Source organism: Hemiscyllium ocellatum (assembly GCF_020745735.1).
Source record: "Hemiscyllium ocellatum isolate sHemOce1 chromosome 27 unlocalized genomic scaffold, sHemOce1.pat.X.cur. SUPER_27_unloc_1, whole genome shotgun sequence".
Lineage (NCBI taxonomy): Eukaryota > Metazoa > Chordata > Chondrichthyes > Orectolobiformes > Hemiscylliidae > Hemiscyllium > Hemiscyllium ocellatum.
In genome coordinates this window covers 5,783,846-5,800,526 of record NW_026867476.1, presented here as the reverse complement: position 1 = coordinate 5,800,526, position 16,681 = coordinate 5,783,846, and the positions used below count along the sequence as shown (strand labels likewise).

At 50.2% G+C, this 16,681-nt stretch overlaps 7 non-coding genes across 7 annotated transcripts; all 7 read right to left on the bottom strand.

Annotated features, from left to right (window-relative positions):
* Nucleotides 1-974: 974 nt before the first annotated feature.
* Nucleotides 975-1,046, bottom strand: trnam-cau (transfer RNA methionine (anticodon CAU)). Its single transcript has one exon. It is a non-coding gene; the product is annotated as a tRNA-Met (tRNA).
* Nucleotides 1,047-3,534: 2,488 nt separating this feature from the next.
* On the bottom strand, nt 3,535-3,606 carry trnam-cau (transfer RNA methionine (anticodon CAU)). The gene has a single exon. It is a non-coding gene; the product is annotated as a tRNA-Met (tRNA).
* Nucleotides 3,607-6,105: 2,499 nt separating this feature from the next.
* Nucleotides 6,106-6,177, bottom strand: trnam-cau (transfer RNA methionine (anticodon CAU)). Its single transcript has one exon. It is a non-coding gene; the product is annotated as a tRNA-Met (tRNA).
* A 2,167-nt stretch (nt 6,178-8,344) lies between these two features.
* On the bottom strand, nt 8,345-8,416 carry trnam-cau (transfer RNA methionine (anticodon CAU)). The gene has a single exon. It is a non-coding gene; the product is annotated as a tRNA-Met (tRNA).
* A 2,167-nt stretch (nt 8,417-10,583) lies between these two features.
* Nucleotides 10,584-10,655, bottom strand: trnam-cau (transfer RNA methionine (anticodon CAU)). The gene has a single exon. It is a non-coding gene; the product is annotated as a tRNA-Met (tRNA).
* A 2,497-nt stretch (nt 10,656-13,152) lies between these two features.
* Nucleotides 13,153-13,224, bottom strand: trnam-cau (transfer RNA methionine (anticodon CAU)). The gene has a single exon. It is a non-coding gene; the product is annotated as a tRNA-Met (tRNA).
* Nucleotides 13,225-15,389: 2,165 nt separating this feature from the next.
* trnam-cau (transfer RNA methionine (anticodon CAU)) lies at nt 15,390-15,461 on the bottom strand. The gene has a single exon. It is a non-coding gene; the product is annotated as a tRNA-Met (tRNA).
* Nucleotides 15,462-16,681: the final 1,220 nt, after the last annotated feature.

Genomic DNA, 16,681 nt, shown 5'->3' with positions numbered 1-16,681 from the left:
TTTGCCACAACCTAGTCCACTGCATTCGCTGCTCGCAGTGTCGTTTCCCCAATGTAGCATGAAGCATAAACTAGGTGACTGCTTCGCAGAACATCCCGGTTCTGCCCGCAGGAAAAAGGCCCTGACCTTGCGGTTGTCTGCCACTTTAACACATCACCCTGTTCCCTGGCCAACATCTCTGTCTCAGGCTTGCAGCAGTGTTCTAGCTCCAGATGAAAGAACAACACCTCATTTTCCACTTGGAGACCTTACAGCCCTCCGGTCTTCAATATCGAGTTCCAGAACTTTAGGGCTTGAACTCCCCCATGTCCTTGACCCCTACCACACAAACGACTCCTTGTTATCACCTCGTCTGCTATGACACATTACGTATTGTTAGCCACTAACAGAATCCGAGTGAAACCTTCACTCACTGAGAGTCCTCCCCACGGCCCTGAGCTGAGGGACTGCAGGCAGGGACGGTTAAAAATGAACCAGTTTTGCTCCCTCAGCCTCTCTGTCCCAGAGACACGCAGTGGGACGGCATAAACACGTAGCACCATTCTCGCGTAGACACAAGCCGTTCAGCCTATCGAGTTCATGCCGACTGCCTGTCTCTCTCTCTCTCTCTCTGAGGTTATTCACAATCGGTGGGATCCGTCCTAATCGTGGGGGAACTGTGTCTGAGTCGTGATGTGGTTTTTGACATGCTTGTCATTCACGTCTGAACCAGGGTAGCGAATCACTGCAGGGAATGGACGAAATCGCAAGACATTTGTTTCAACTTGACCAGCTGATTGGCATCGCAGAGAACTGGTTTTGCGATTCAGTTCAGAATAAAAACCGCCTAAGAACAGAATGCCACTGAGACCTCTAAAACCACGCCTCTTTCATGGAGTGGATTTGGCGAGTGCATTCGGGTAAGTCGATGCAAAGGCTGTTGGCAGAAGAGAGCACCGATCCAAAGGAAATCAGCTCGAGGTGACATTGAACAATAGCAGAGGATGGTTTCGATCCATCGACCTCTGGGTTATGGGCCCAGCACGCTCCCGCTGCGCCACTCTGCTGCCACGCTTGACTGGCTGTCCGCAGAACACTTCAGCTTTTCATCTGGCACGTGGCATGCACGTTCGAGACTGATGTCAAAGACCTCCGCTGCTGTCGTGTAATATGCTGTTTCGCAGACGTATGGAGGCTGTGGAAATAGAAACGTTTTTACTAAATTCCCACATTCTGTTGGTCGAACTGTGATTTCACGCTGAATCACAACACGTGTCGCAGCGCAGACGGAGGCCATGCGGCCCACCTTCGCTCTGCTGGTTCTATACTTAAGTCAAGGTGTGTCTCTATTCGTTTCATTCTCTCGCCTTCTCAGCGTAAATCTGCACATCTGAACGTGACCACCGAATTCCCTTTTGTGTCCATTGAATCTTCCTCTTTGTCAATGTCCGACAGGGACTTACTGACACTAACCACGAAAACCTTCTTCCTCCTGTCACTTTTACTTTTTTTCCTGGTGACTTTAAAATTCTGCCGAATCGTTGTGGATCCTTTCAGGTGTGGGAGCATTTTCACACCATTATTTCCTGTTTCTAGGTCCCTCGTGACTTGGAAAACTTCGGTTCTCCGAGGGGAGCTGTCCCAATTTTCCAATCTACCTTGATTGCTGACATTCCCCAAACACCGCACAGCTCACGTCAACCTGTTCGACACTACATCCAACCACTTCACTTCCCTGTTTTCTGCCTTGCCCGTACTCCAGACAGCCCAACCTCGTTTCATCAAGGTGCTTTTTGAGAAAATTAATCAGGCAATTTTGCACAGGTCAAGTTGGAAAAAAACCTCGGGCTCGTCCGGGATCTCTCGCAACTCATCACACTCAGGCACCCTAAGCGAGAATGATACGCCTAGACCAACGAGCCAGAGAGCCGGCCCGGGACAAATGCCCCACACCGCTTGAGTGACCTGAGACGTGCTCACAATGAAATACATTTGAGATTGCTCTAAGAATTGCAAGCGGCAAAGAGTTTCTCGAACCGCTGTTTCTCATTCAGTCTCCCTGCTGCTGTTTGTCCCGTCACCAGGAATCGGGCTCTCTCCACTGGCAGATAATTCAACCATTTTGTTTTGAAACTCTTCTCTGACACCCGAGCGGCCAGTGACAAGCGTTGCCCTCCTCGCCATAGGATACAGAGAACAGGAGAAGACGCACATCTCCACGAGTGTATCAACTCGACTGTGCACATTGGGCCAGTATATCACTGTGAAATATTTATGCCCAAGCTTTTTTCGGAAGCAGATGAGAAGGCGAGGTGCAGACAGAGCGCTGTCATACGGGAAAGCTGCTAAAGACGACATTGAGTGAATAGGAGAGAATGGGTTATGGTCCCAACACGCACCCGTTGTGCCAGGGGTTACACTTCGGCTCCACTCTTCCTTCACTCGCAACACCCCACACCCACCTCCCATAGTGCCAAGTCGCTTTCGCCTGCAACCGCCGAATGTGTAACACCTGCCCATTTACCTGCCCCCTCCAGAATATCCAAGGGCTCAAACATACCTGCCCAAGTGAAGCAGAACTTTTGCCACAACCTAGTCCACTGCATTCGCTGCTCGCAGTGTCGTTTCCCCAATGTAGCATGAAGCATAAACTAGGTGACTGCTTCGCAGAACATCCCGGTTCTGCCCGCAGGAAAAAGGCCCTGACCTTGCGGTTGTCTGCCACTTTAACACATCACCCTGTTCCCTGGCCAACATCTCTGTCTCAGGCTTGCAGCAGTGTTCTAGCTCCAGATGAAAGAACAACACCTCATTTTCCACTTGGAGACCTTACAGCCCTCCGGTCTTCAATATCGAGTTCCAGAACTTTAGGGCTTGAACTCCCCCATGTCCTTGACCCCTACCACACAAACGACTCCTTGTTATCACCTCGTCTGCTATGACACATTACGTATTGTTAGCCACTAACAGAATCCGAGTGAAACCTTCACTCACTGAGAGTCCTCCCCACGGCCCTGAGCTGAGGGACTGCAGGCAGGGACGGTTAAAAATGAACCAGTTTTGCTCCCTCAGCCTCTCTGTCCCAGAGACACGCAGTGGGACGGCATAAACACGTAGCACCATTCTCGCGTAGACACAAGCCGTTCAGCCCATCGAGTTCATGCCGACTGCCTGTCTCTCTCTCTCTCTCTCTGAGGTTATTCACAATCGGTGGGATCCGTCCTAATCGTGGGGGAACTGTGTCTGAGTCGTGATGTGGTTTTTGACATGCTTGTCATTCACGTCTGAACCAGGGTAGCGAATCACTGCAGGGAATGGACGAAATCGCAAGACATTTGTTTCAACTTGACCAGCTGATTGGCATCGCAGAGAACTGGTTTTGCGATTCAGTTCAGAATAAAAACCGCCTAAGAACAGAATGCCACTGAGACCTCTAAAACCACACCTCTTTCATGGAGTGGATTTGGCGAGTGCATTCGGCTAAGTCGATGCAAAGGCAGTTGGCAGAAGAGAGCACCGATCCAAAGGAAATCAGCTCGAGGTGACATTGAACAATAGCAGAGGATGGTTTCGATCCATCGACCTCTGGGTTATGGGCCCAGCACGCTCCCGCTGCGCCACTCTGCTGCCACGCTTGACTGGCTGTCCGCAGAACACTTCAGCTTTTCATCTGGCACGCGGCATGCACGTTCGAGACTGATGTCAAAGACCTCCGCTGCTGTCGTGTAATATGCTGTTTCGCAGACGTATGGAGGCTGTGGAAATAGAAACGTTTTTACTAAATTCCCACATTCTGTTGGTCGAACTGTGATTTCACGCTGAATCACAACACGTGTCGCAGCGCAGACGGAGGCCATGCGGCCCACCTTCGCTCTGCTGGTTCTATACTTAAGCCAAGGTGTGTCTCTATTCGTTTCATTCTCTCGCCTTCTCAGCGTAAATCTGCACATCTGAACGTGACCACCGAATTCCCTTTAGTGTCCATTGAATCTTCCTCTTTGTCAATGTCCGACAGGGACTTACTGACACTAACCACTCCCTGTACGAAAACGTTCTTCCTCCTGTCACTTTTACATTTTTTCCTGGTGACTTTAAAATTCTGCCGAATCGTTGTGGATCCTTTCAGGTGTGGGAGCATTTTCACACCATTATTTCCTGTTTCTAGGTCCCTCGTGACTTGGAAAACTTCGGTTCTCCGAGGGGAGCTGTCCCAATTTTCCAATCTACCTTGATTGCTGACATTCCCCAAACACCGCACAGCTCACGTCAACCTGTTCGACACTACATCCAACCACTTCACTTCCCTGTTTTCTGCCTTGCCCGTACTCCAGACAGCCCAACCTCGTTTCATCAAGGTGCTTTTTGAGAAAATTAATCAGGCAATTTTGCACAGGTCAAGTTGGAAAAAAACCTCGGGCTCGTCCGGGATCTCTCGCAACTCATCACACTCAGGCACCCTAAGCGAGAATGATACGCCTAGACCAACGAGCCAGAGAGCCGGCCCGGGACAAATGCCCCACACCGCTTGAGTGACCTGAGACGTGCTCACAATGAAATACATTTGAGATTGCTCTAAGAATTGCAAGCGGCAAAGAGTTTCTCGAACCGCTGTTTCTCATTCAGTCTCCCTGCTGCTGTTTGTCCCGTCACCAGGAATCGGGCTCTCTCCACTGGCAGATAATTCAACCATTTTGTTTTGAAACTCTTCTCTGACACCCGAGCGGCCAGTGACAAGCGTTGCCCTCCTCGCCATAGGATACAGAGAACAGGAGAAGACGCACATCTCCACAAGTGTATCAACTCGACTGTGCACATTGGGCCAGTATATCACTGTGAAATATTTATGCCCAAGCTTTTTTCGGAAGCAGATGAGAAGGCGAGGTGCAGACAGAGCGCTGTCATACGGGAAAGCTGCTAAAGACGACATTGAGTGAATAGGAGAGAATGGGTTATGGTCCCAACACGCACCCGTTGTGCCAGGGGTTACACTTCGGCTCCACTCTTCCTTCACTCGCAACACCCCACACCCACCTCCCATAGTGCCAAGTCGCTTTCGCCTGCAACCGCCGAATGTGTAACACCTGCCCATTTACCTGCCCCCTCCAGAATATCCAAGGGCTCAAACATACCTGCCCAAGTGAAGCAGAACTTTTGCCACAACCTAGTCCACTGCATTCGCTGCTCGCAGTGTCGTTTCCCCAATGTAGCATGAAGCATAAACTAGGTGACTGCTTCGCAGAACATCCCGGTTCTGCCCGCAGGAAAAAGGCCCTGACCTTGCGGTTGTCTGCCACTTTAACACATCACCCTGTTCCCTGGCCAACATCTCTGTCTCAGGCTTGCAGCAGTGTTCTAGCTCCAGATGAAAGAACAACACCTCATTTTCCACTTGGAGACCTTACAGCCCTCCGGTCTTCAATATCGAGTTCCAGAACTTTAGGGCTTGAACTCCCCCATGTCCTTGACCCCTACCACACAAACGACTCCTTGTTATCACCTCGTCTGCTATGACACATTACGTATTGTTAGCCACTAACAGAATCCGAGTGAAACCTTCACTCACTGAGAGTCCTCCCCACGGCCCTGAGCTGAGGGACTGCAGGCAGGGACGGTTAAAAATGAACCAGTTTTGCTCCCTCAGCCTCTCTGTCCCAGAGACACGCAGTGGGACGGCATAAACACGTAGCACCATTCTCGCGTAGACACAAGCCGTTCAGCCCATCGAGTTCATGCCGACTGCCTGTCTCTCTCTCTCTCTCTCTCTGAGGTTATTCACAATCGGTGGGATCCGTCCTAATCGTGGGGGAACTGTGTCTGAGTCGTGATGTGGTTTTTGACATGCTTGTCATTCACGTCTGAACCAGGGTAGCGAATCACTGCAGGGAATGGACGAAATCGCAAGACATTTGTTTCAACTTGACCAGCTGATTGGCATCGCAGAGAACTGGTTTTGCGATTCAGTTCAGAATAAAAACCGCCTAAGAACAGAATGCCACTGAGACCTCTAAAACCACGCCTCTTTCATGGAGTGGATTTGGCGAGTGCATTCGGGTAAGTCGATGCAAAGGCAGTTGGCAGAAGAGAGCACCGATCCAAAGGAAATCAGCTCGAGGTGACATTGAACAATAGCAGAGGATGGTTTCGATCCATCGACCTCTGGGTTATGGGCCCAGCACGCTCCCGCTGCGCCACTCTGCTGCCACGCTTGACTGGCTGTCCGCAGAACACTTCAGCTTTTCATCTGGCACGCGGCATGCACGTTCGAGACTGATGTCAAAGACCTCCGCTGCTGTCGTGTAATATGCTGTTTCGCAGACGTATGGAGGCTGTGGAAATAGAAACGTTTTTACTAAATTCCCACATTCTGTTGGTCGAACTGTGATTTCACGCTGAATCACAACACGTGTCGCAGCGCAGACGGAGGCCATGCGGCCCACCTTCGCTCTGCTGGTTCTATACTTAAGCCAAGGTGTGTCTCTATTCGTTTCATTCTCTCGCCTTCTCAGCGTAAATCTGCACATCTGAACGTGATCACCGAATTCCCTTTAGTGTCCATTGAATCTTCCTCTTTGTCAATGTCCGACAGGAACTTACTGACACTAACCACTCCCTGTACGAAAACGTTCTTCCTCCTGTCACTTTTACATTTTTTCCTGGTGACTTTAAAATTCTGCCGAATCGTTGTGGATCCTTTCAGGTGTGGGAGCATTTTCACACCATTATTTCCTGTTTCTAGGTCCCTCGTGACTTGGAAAACTTCGGTTCTCCGAGGGGAGCTGTCCCAATTTTCCAATCTACCTTGATTGCTGACATTCCCCAAACACCGCACAGCTCACGTCAACCTGTTCGACACTACATCCAACCACTTCACTTCCCTGTTTTCTGCCTTGCCCGTACTCCAGACAGCCCAACCTCGTTTCATCAAGGTGCTTTTTGAGAAAATTAATCAGGCAATTTTGCACAGGTCAAGTTGGAAAAAAACCTCCTCGCCATAGGATACAGAGAACAGGAGAAGACGCACATCTCCACGAGTGTATCAACTCGACTGTGCACATTGGGCCAGTATATCACTGTGAAATATTTATGCCCAAGCTTTTTTCGGAAGCAGATGAGAAGGCGAGGTGCAGACAGAGCGCTGTCATACGGGAAAGCTGCTAAAGACGACATTGAGTGAATAGGAGAGAATGGGTTATGGTCCCAACACGCACCCGTTGTGCCAGGGGTTACACTTCGGCTCCACTCTTCCTTCACTCGCAACACCCCACACCCACCTCCCATAGTGCCAAGTCGCTTTCGCCTGCAACCGCCGAATGTGTAACACCTGCCCATTTACCTGCCCCCTCCAGAATATCCAAGGGCTCAAACATACCTGCCCAAGTGAAGCAGAACTTTTGCCACAACCTAGTCCACTGCATTCGCTGCTCGCAGTGTCGTTTCCCCAATGTAGCATGAAGCATAAACTAGGTGACTGCTTCGCAGAACATCCCGGTTCTGCCCGCAGGAAAAAGGCCCTGACCTTGCGGTTGTCTGCCACTTTAACACATCACCCTGTTCCCTGGCCAACATCTCTGTCTCAGGCTTGCAGCAGTGTTCTAGCTCCAGATGAAAGAACAACACCTCATTTTCCACTTGGAGACCTTACAGCCCTCCGGTCTTCAATATCGAGTTCCAGAACTTTAGGGCTTGAACTCCCCCATGTCCTTGACCCCTACCACACAAACGACTCCTTGTTATCACCTCGTCTGCTATGACACATTACGTATTGTTAGCCACTAACAGAATCCGAGTGAAACCTTCACTCACTGAGAGTCCTCCCCACGGCCCTGAGCTGAGGGACTGCAGGCAGGGACGGTTAAAAATGAACCAGTTTTGCTCCCTCAGCCTCTCTGTCCCAGAGACACGCAGTGGGACGGCATAAACACGTAGCACCATTCTCGCGTAGACACAAGCCGTTCAGCCCATCGAGTTCATGCCGACTGCCTGTCTCTCTCTCTCTCTCTCTGAGGTTATTCACAATCGGTGGGATCCGTCCTAATCGTGGGGGAACTGTGTCTGAGTCGTGATGTGGTTTTTGACATGCTTGTCATTCACGTCTGAACCAGGGTAGCGAATCACTGCAGGGAATGGACGAAATCGCAAGACATTTGTTTCAACTTGACCAGCGGATTGGCATCGCAGAGAACTGGTTTTGCGATTCAGTTCAGAATTAAAAACCGCCTAAGAACAGAATGCCACTGAGACCTCTAAAACCACGCCTCTTTCATGGAGTGGATTTGGCGAGTGCATTCGGGTAAGTCGATGCAAAGGCAGTTGGCAGAAGAGAGCACCGATCCAAAGGAAATCAGCTCGAGGTGACATTGAACAATAGCAGAGGATGGTTTCGATCCATCGACCTCTGGGTTATGGGCCCAGCACGCTCCCGCTGCGCCACTCTGCTGCCACGCTTGACTGGCTGTCCGCAGAACACTTCAGCTTTTCATCTGGCACGCGGCATGCACGTTCGAGACTGATGTCAAAGACCTCCGCTGCTGTCGTGTAATATGCTGTTTCGCAGACGTATGGAGGCTGTGGAAATAGAAACGTTTTTACTAAATTCCCACATTCTGTTGGTCGAACTGTGATTTCACGCTGAATCACAACACGTGTCGCAGCGCAGACGGAGGCCATGCGGCCCACCTTCGCTCTGCTGGTTCTATACTTAAGCCAAGGTGTGTCTCTATTCGTTTCATTCTCTCGCCTTCTCAGCGTAAATCTGCACATCTGAACGTGACCACCGAATTCCCTTTAGTGTCCATTGAATCTTCCTCTTTGTCAATGTCCGACAGGGACTTACTGACACTAACCACTCCCTGTACGAAAACGTTCTTCCTCCTGTCACTTTTACATTTTTTCCTGGTGACTTTAAAATTCTGCCGAATCGTTGTGGATCCTTTCAGGTGTGGGAGCATTTTCACACCATTATTTCCTGTTTCTAGGTCCCTCGTGACTTGGAAAACTTCGGTTCTCCGAGGGGAGCTGTCCCAATTTTCCAATCTACCTTGATTGCTGACATTCCCCAAACACCGCACAGCTCACGTCAACCTGTTCGACACTACATCCAACCACTTCACTTCCCTGTTTTCTGCCTTGCCCGTACTCCAGACAGCCCAACCTCGTTTCATCAAGGTGCTTTTTGAGAAAATTAATCAGGCAATTTTGCACAGGTCAAGTTGGAAAAAAACCTCCTCGCCATAGGATACAGAGAACAGGAGAAGACGCACATCTCCACGAGTGTATCAACTCGACTGTGCACATTGGGCCAGTATATCACTGTGAAATATTTATGCCCAAGCTTTTTTCGGAAGCAGATGAGAAGGCGAGGTGCAGACAGAGCGCTGTCATACGGGAAAGCTGCTAAAGACGACATTGAGTGAATAGGAGAGAATGGGTTATGGTCCCAACACGCACCCGTTGTGCCAGGGGTTACACTTCGGCTCCACTCTTCCTTCACTCGCAACACCCCACACCCACCTCCCATAGTGCCAAGTCGCTTTCGCCTGCAACCGCCGAATGTGTAACACCTGCCCATTTACCTGCCCCCTCCAGAATATCCAAGGGCTCAAACATACCTGCCCAAGTGAAGCAGAACTTTTGCCACAACCTAGTCCACTGCATTCGCTGCTCGCAGTGTCGTTTCCCCAATGTAGCATGAAGCATAAACTAGGTGACTGCTTCGCAGAACATCCCGGTTCTGCCCGCAGGAAAAAGGCCCTGACCTTGCGGTTGTCTGCCACTTTAACACATCACCCTGTTCCCTGGCCAACATCTCTGTCTCAGGCTTGCAGCAGTGTTCTAGCTCCAGATGAAAGAACAACACCTCATTTTCCACTTGGAGACCTTACAGCCCTCCGGTCTTCAATATCGAGTTCCAGAACTTTAGGGCTTGAACTCCCCCATGTCCTTGACCCCTACCACACAAACGACTCCTTGTTATCACCTCGTCTGCTATGACACATTACGTATTGTTAGCCACTAACAGAATCCGAGTGAAACCTTCACTCACTGAGAGTCCTCCCCACGGCCCTGAGCTGAGGGACTGCAGGCAGGGACGGTTAAAAATGAACCAGTTTTGCTCCCTCAGCCTCTCTGTCCCAGAGACACGCAGTGGGACGGCATAAACACGTAGCACCATTCTCGCGTAGACACAAGCCGTTCAGCCCATCGAGTTCATGCCGACTGCCTGTCTCTCTCTCTCTCTCTCTGAGGTTATTCACAATCGGTGGGATCCGTCCTAATCGTGGGGGAACTGTGTCTGAGTCGTGATGTGGTTTTTGACATGCTTGTCATTCACGTCTGAACCAGGGTAGCGAATCACTGCAGGGAATGGACGAAATCGCAAGACATTTGTTTCAACTTGACCAGCGGATTGGCATCGCAGAGAACTGGTTTTGCGATTCAGTTCAGAATTAAAAACCGCCTAAGAACAGAATGCCACTGAGACCTCTAAAACCACGCCTCTTTCATGGAGTGGATTTGGCGAGTGCATTCGGGTAAGTCGATGCAAAGGCAGTTGGCAGAAGAGAGCACCGATCCAAAGGAAATCAGCTCGAGGTGACATTGAACAATAGCAGAGGATGGTTTCGATCCATCGACCTCTGGGTTATGGGCCCAGCACGCTCCCGCTGCGCCACTCTGCTGCCACGCTTGACTGGCTGTCCGCAGAACACTTCAGCTTTTCATCTGGCACGCGGCATGCACGTTCGAGACTGATGTCAAAGACCTCCGCTGCTGTCGTGTAATATGCTGTTTCGCAGACGTATGGAGGCTGTGGAAATAGAAACGTTTTTACTAAATTCCCACATTCTGTTGGTCGAACTGTGATTTCACGCTGAATCACAACACGTGTCGCAGCGCAGACGGAGGCCATGCGGCCCACCTTCGCTCTGCTGGTTCTATACTTAAGCCAAGGTGTGTCTCTATTCGTTTCATTCTCTCGCCTTCTCAGCGTAAATCTGCACATCTGAACGTGACCACCGAATTCCCTTTAGTGTCCATTGAATCTTCCTCTTTGTCAATGTCCGACAGGGACTTACTGACACTAACCACTCCCTGTACGAAAACGTTCTTCCTCCTGTCACTTTTACATTTTTTCCTGGTGACTTTAAAATTCTGCCGAATCGTTGTGGATCCTTTCAGGTGTGGGAGCATTTTCACACCATTATTTCCTGTTTCTAGGTCCCTCGTGACTTGGAAAACTTCGGTTCTCCGAGGGGAGCTGTCCCAATTTTCCAATCTACCTTGATTGCTGACATTCCCCAAACACCGCACAGCTCACGTCAACCTGTTCGACACTACATCCAACCACTTCACTTCCCTGTTTTCTGCCTTGCCCGTACTCCAGACAGCCCAACCTCGTTTCATCAAGGTGCTTTTTGAGAAAATTAATCAGGCAATTTTGCACAGGTCAAGTTGGAAAAAAACCTCGGGCTCGTCCGGGATCTCTCGCAACTCATCACACTCAGGCACCCTAAGCGAGAATGATACGCCTAGACCAACGAGCCAGAGAGCCGGCCCGGGACAAATGCCCCACACCGCTTGAGTGACCTGAGACGTGCTCACAATGAAATACATTTGAGATTGCTCTAAGAATTGCAAGCGGCAAAGAGTTTCTCGAACCGCTGTTTCTCATTCAGTCTCCCTGCTGCTGTTTGTCCCGTCACCAGGAATCGGGCTCTCTCCACTGGCAGATAATTCAACCATTTTGTTTTGAAACTCTTCTCTGACACCCGAGCGGCCAGTGACAAGCGTTGCCCTCCTCGCCATAGGATACAGAGAACAGGAGAAGACGCACATCTCCACGAGTGTATCAACTCGACTGTGCACATTGGGCCAGTATATCACTGTGAAATATTTATGCCCAAGCTTTTTTCGGAAGCAGATGAGAAGGCGAGGTGCAGACAGAGCGCTGTCATACGGGAAAGCTGCTAAAGACGACATTGAGTGAATAGGAGAGAATGGGTTATGGTCCCAACACGCACCCGTTGTGCCAGGGGTTACACTTCGGCTCCACTCTTCCTTCACTCGCAACACCCCACACCCACCTCCCATAGTGCCAAGTCGCTTTCGCCTGCAACCGCCGAATGTGTAACACCTGCCCATTTACCTGCCCCCTCCAGAATATCCAAGGGCTCAAACATACCTGCCCAAGTGAAGCAGAACTTTTGCCACAACCTAGTCCACTGCATTCGCTGCTCGCAGTGTCGTTTCCCCAATGTAGCATGAAGCATAAACTAGGTGACTGCTTCGCAGAACATCCCGGTTCTGCCCGCAGGAAAAAGGCCCTGACCTTGCGGTTGTCTGCCACTTTAACACATCACCCTGTTCCCTGGCCAACATCTCTGTCTCAGGCTTGCAGCAGTGTTCTAGCTCCAGATGAAAGAACAACACCTCATTTTCCACTTGGAGACCTTACAGCCCTCCGGTCTTCAATATCGAGTTCCAGAACTTTAGGGCTTGAACTCCCCCATGTCCTTGACCCCTACCACACAAACGACTCCTTGTTATCACCTCGTCTGCTATGACACATTACGTATTGTTAGCCACTAACAGAATCCGAGTGAAACCTTCACTCACTGAGAGTCCTCCCCACGGCCCTGAGCTGAGGGACTGCAGGCAGGGACGGTTAAAAATGAACCAGTTTTGCTCCCTCAGCCTCTCTGTCCCAGAGACACGCAGTGGGACGGCATAAACACGTAGCACCATTCTCGCGTAGACACAAGCCGTTCAGCCCATCGAGTTCATGCCGACTGCCTGTCTCTCTCTCTCTCTCTCTGAGGTTATTCACAATCGGTGGGATCCGTCCTAATCGTGGGGGAACTGTGTCTGAGTCGTGATGTGGTTTTTGACATGCTTGTCATTCACGTCTGAACCAGGGTAGCGAATCACTGCAGGGAATGGACGAAATCGCAAGACATTTGTTTCAACTTGACCAGCTGATTGGCATCGCAGAGAACTGGTTTTGCGATTCAGTTCAGAATAAAAACCGCCTAAGAACAGAATGCCACTGAGACCTCTAAAACCACGCCTCTTTCATGGAGTGGATTTGGCGAGTGCATTCGGGTAAGTCGATGCAAAGGCAGTTGGCAGAAGAGAGCACCGATCCAAAGGAAATCAGCTCGAGGTGACATTGAACAATAGCAGAGGATGGTTTCGATCCATCGACCTCTGGGTTATGGGCCCAGCACGCTCCCGCTGCGCCACTCTGCTGCCACGCTTGACTGGCTGTCCGCAGAACACTTCAGCTTTTCATCTGGCACGCGGCATGCACGTTCGAGACTGATGTCAAAGACCTCCGCTGCTGTCGTGTAATATGCTGTTTCGCAGACGTATGGAGGCTGTGGAAATAGAAACGTTTTTACTAAATTCCCACATTCTGTTGGTCGAACTGTGATTTCACGCTGAATCACAACACGTGTCGCAGCGCAGACGGAGGCCATGCGGCCCACCTTCGCTCTGCTGGTTCTATACTTAAGCCAAGGTGTGTCTCTATTCGTTTCATTCTCTCGCCTTCTCAGCGTAAATCTGCACATCTGAACGTGACCACCGAATTCCCTTTAGTGTCCATTGAATCTTCCTCTTTGTCAATGTCCGACAGGGACTTACTGACACTAACCACTCCCTGTACGAAAACGTTCTTCCTCCTGTCACTTTTACATTTTTTCCTGGTGACTTTAAAATTCTGCCGAATCGTTGTGGATCCTTTCAGGTGTGGGAGCATTTTCACACCATTATTTCCTGTTTCTAGGTCCCTCGTGACTTGGAAAACTTCGGTTCTCCGAGGGGAGCTGTCCCAATTTTCCAATCTACCTTGATTGCTGACATTCCCCAAACACCGCACAGCTCACGTCAACCTGTTCGACACTACATCCAACCACTTCACTTCCCTGTTTTCTGCCTTGCCCGTACTCCAGACAGCCCAACCTCGTTTCATCAAGGTGCTTTTTGAGAAAATTAATCAGGCAATTTTGCACAGGTCAAGTTGGAAAAAAACCTCCTCGCCATAGGATACAGAGAACAGGAGAAGACGCACATCTCCACGAGTGTATCAACTCGACTGTGCACATTGGGCCAGTATATCACTGTGAAATATTTATGCCCAAGCTTTTTTCGGAAGCAGATGAGAAGGCGAGGTGCAGACAGAGCGCTGTCATACGGGAAAGCTGCTAAAGACGACATTGAGTGAATAGGAGAGAATGGGTTATGGTCCCAACACGCACCCGTTGTGCCAGGGGTTACACTTCGGCTCCACTCTTCCTTCACTCGCAACACCCCACACCCACCTCCCATGTGCCAAGTCGCTTTCGCCTGCAACCGCCGAATGTGTAACACCTGCCCATTTACCTGCCCCCTCCAGAATATCCAAGGGCTCAAACATACCTGCCCAAGTGAAGCAGAACTTTTGCCACAACCTAGTCCACTGCATTCGCTGCTCGCAGTGTCGTTTCCCCAATGTAGCATGAAGCATAAACTAGGTGACTGCTTCGCAGAACATCCCGGTTCTGCCCGCAGGAAAAAGGCCCTGACCTTGCGGTTGTCTGCCACTTTAACACATCACCCTGTTCCCTGGCCAACATCTCTGTCTCAGGCTTGCAGCAGTGTTCTAGCTCCAGATGAAAGAACAACACCTCATTTTCCACTTGGAGACCTTACAGCCCTCCGGTCTTCAATATCGAGTTCCAGAACTTTAGGGCTTGAACTCCCCCATGTCCTTGACCCCTACCACACAAACGACTCCTTGTTATCACCTCGTCTGCTATGACACATTACGTATTGTTAGCCACTAACAGAATCCGAGTGAAACCTTCACTCACTGAGAGTCCTCCCCACGGCCCTGAGCTGAGGGACTGCAGGCAGGGACGGTTAAAAATGAACCAGTTTTGCTCCCTCAGCCTCTCTGTCCCAGAGACACGCAGTGGGACGGCATAAACACGTAGCACCATTCTCGCGTAGACACAAGCCGTTCAGCCCATCGAGTTCATGCCGACTGCCTGTCTCTCTCTCTCTCTCTCTGAGGTTATTCACAATCGGTGGGATCCGTCCTAATCGTGGGGGAACTGTGTCTGAGTCGTGATGTGGTTTTTGACATGCTTGTCATTCACGTCTGAACCAGGGTAGCGAATCACTGCAGGGAATGGACGAAATCGCAAGACATTTGTTTCAACTTGACCAGCGGATTGGCATCGCAGAGAACTGGTTTTGCGATTCAGTTCAGAATAAAAACCGCCTAAGAACAGAATGCCACTGAGACCTCTAAAACCACGCCTCTTTCATGGAGTGGATTTGGCGAGTGCATTCGGGTAAGTCGATGCAAAGGCAGTTGGCAGAAGAGAGCACCGATCCAAAGGAAATCAGCTCGAGGTGACATTGAACAATAGCAGAGGATGGTTTCGATCCATCGACCTCTGGGTTATGGGCCCAGCACGCTCCCGCTGCGCCACTCTGCTGCCACGCTTGACTGGCTGTCCGCAGAACACTTCAGCTTTTCATCTGGCACGCGGCATGCACGTTCGAGACTGATGTCAAAGACCTCCGCTGCTGTCGTGTAATATGCTGTTTCGCAGACGTATGGAGGCTGTGGAAATAGAAACGTTTTTACTAAATTCCCACATTCTGTTGGTCGAACTGTGATTTCACGCTGAATCACAACACGTGTCGCAGCGCAGACGGAGGCCATGCGGCCCACCTTCGCTCTGCTGGTTCTATACTTAAGCCAAGGTGTGTCTCTATTCGTTTCATTCTCTCGCCTTCTCAGCGTAAATCTGCACATCTGAACGTGACCACCGAATTCCCTTTAGTGTCCATTGAATCTTCCTCTTTGTCAATGTCCGACAGGGACTTACTGACACTAACCACTCCCTGTACGAAAACGTTCTTCCTCCTGTCACTTTTACATTTTTTCCTGGTGACTTTAAAATTCTGCCGAATCGTTGTGGATCCTTTCAGGTGTGGGAGCATTTTCACACCATTATTTCCTGTTTCTAGGTCCCTCGTGACTTGGAAAACTTCGGTTCTCCGAGGGGAGCTGTCCCAATTTTCCAATCTACCTTGATTGCTGACATTCCCCAAACACCGCACAGCTCACGTCAACCTGTTCGACACTACATCCAACCACTTCACTTCCCTGTTTTCTGCCTTGCCCGTACTCCAGACAGCCCAACCTCGTTTCATCAAGGTGCTTTTTGAGAAAATTAATCAGGCAATTTTGCACAGGTCAAGTTGGAAAAAAACCTCCTCGCCATAGGATACAGAGAACAGGAGAAGACGCACATCTCCACGAGTGTATCAACTCGACTGTGCACATTGGGCCAGTATATCACTGTGAAATATTTATGCCCAAGCTTTTTTCGGAAGCAGATGAGAAGGCGAGGTGCAGACAGAGCGCTGTCATACGGGAAAGCTGCTAAAGACGACATTGAGTGAATAGGAGAGAATGGGTTATGGTCCCAACACGCACCCGTTGTGCCAGGGGTTACACTTCGGCTCCACTCTTCCTTCACTCGCAACACCCCACACCCACCTCCCATAGTGCCAAGTCGCTTTCGCCTGCAACCGCCGAATGTGTAACACCTGCCCATTTACCTGCCCCCTCCAGAATATCCAAGGGCTCAAACATACCTGCCCAAGTGAAGCAGAACTTTTGCCACAACCTAGTCCACTGCATTCG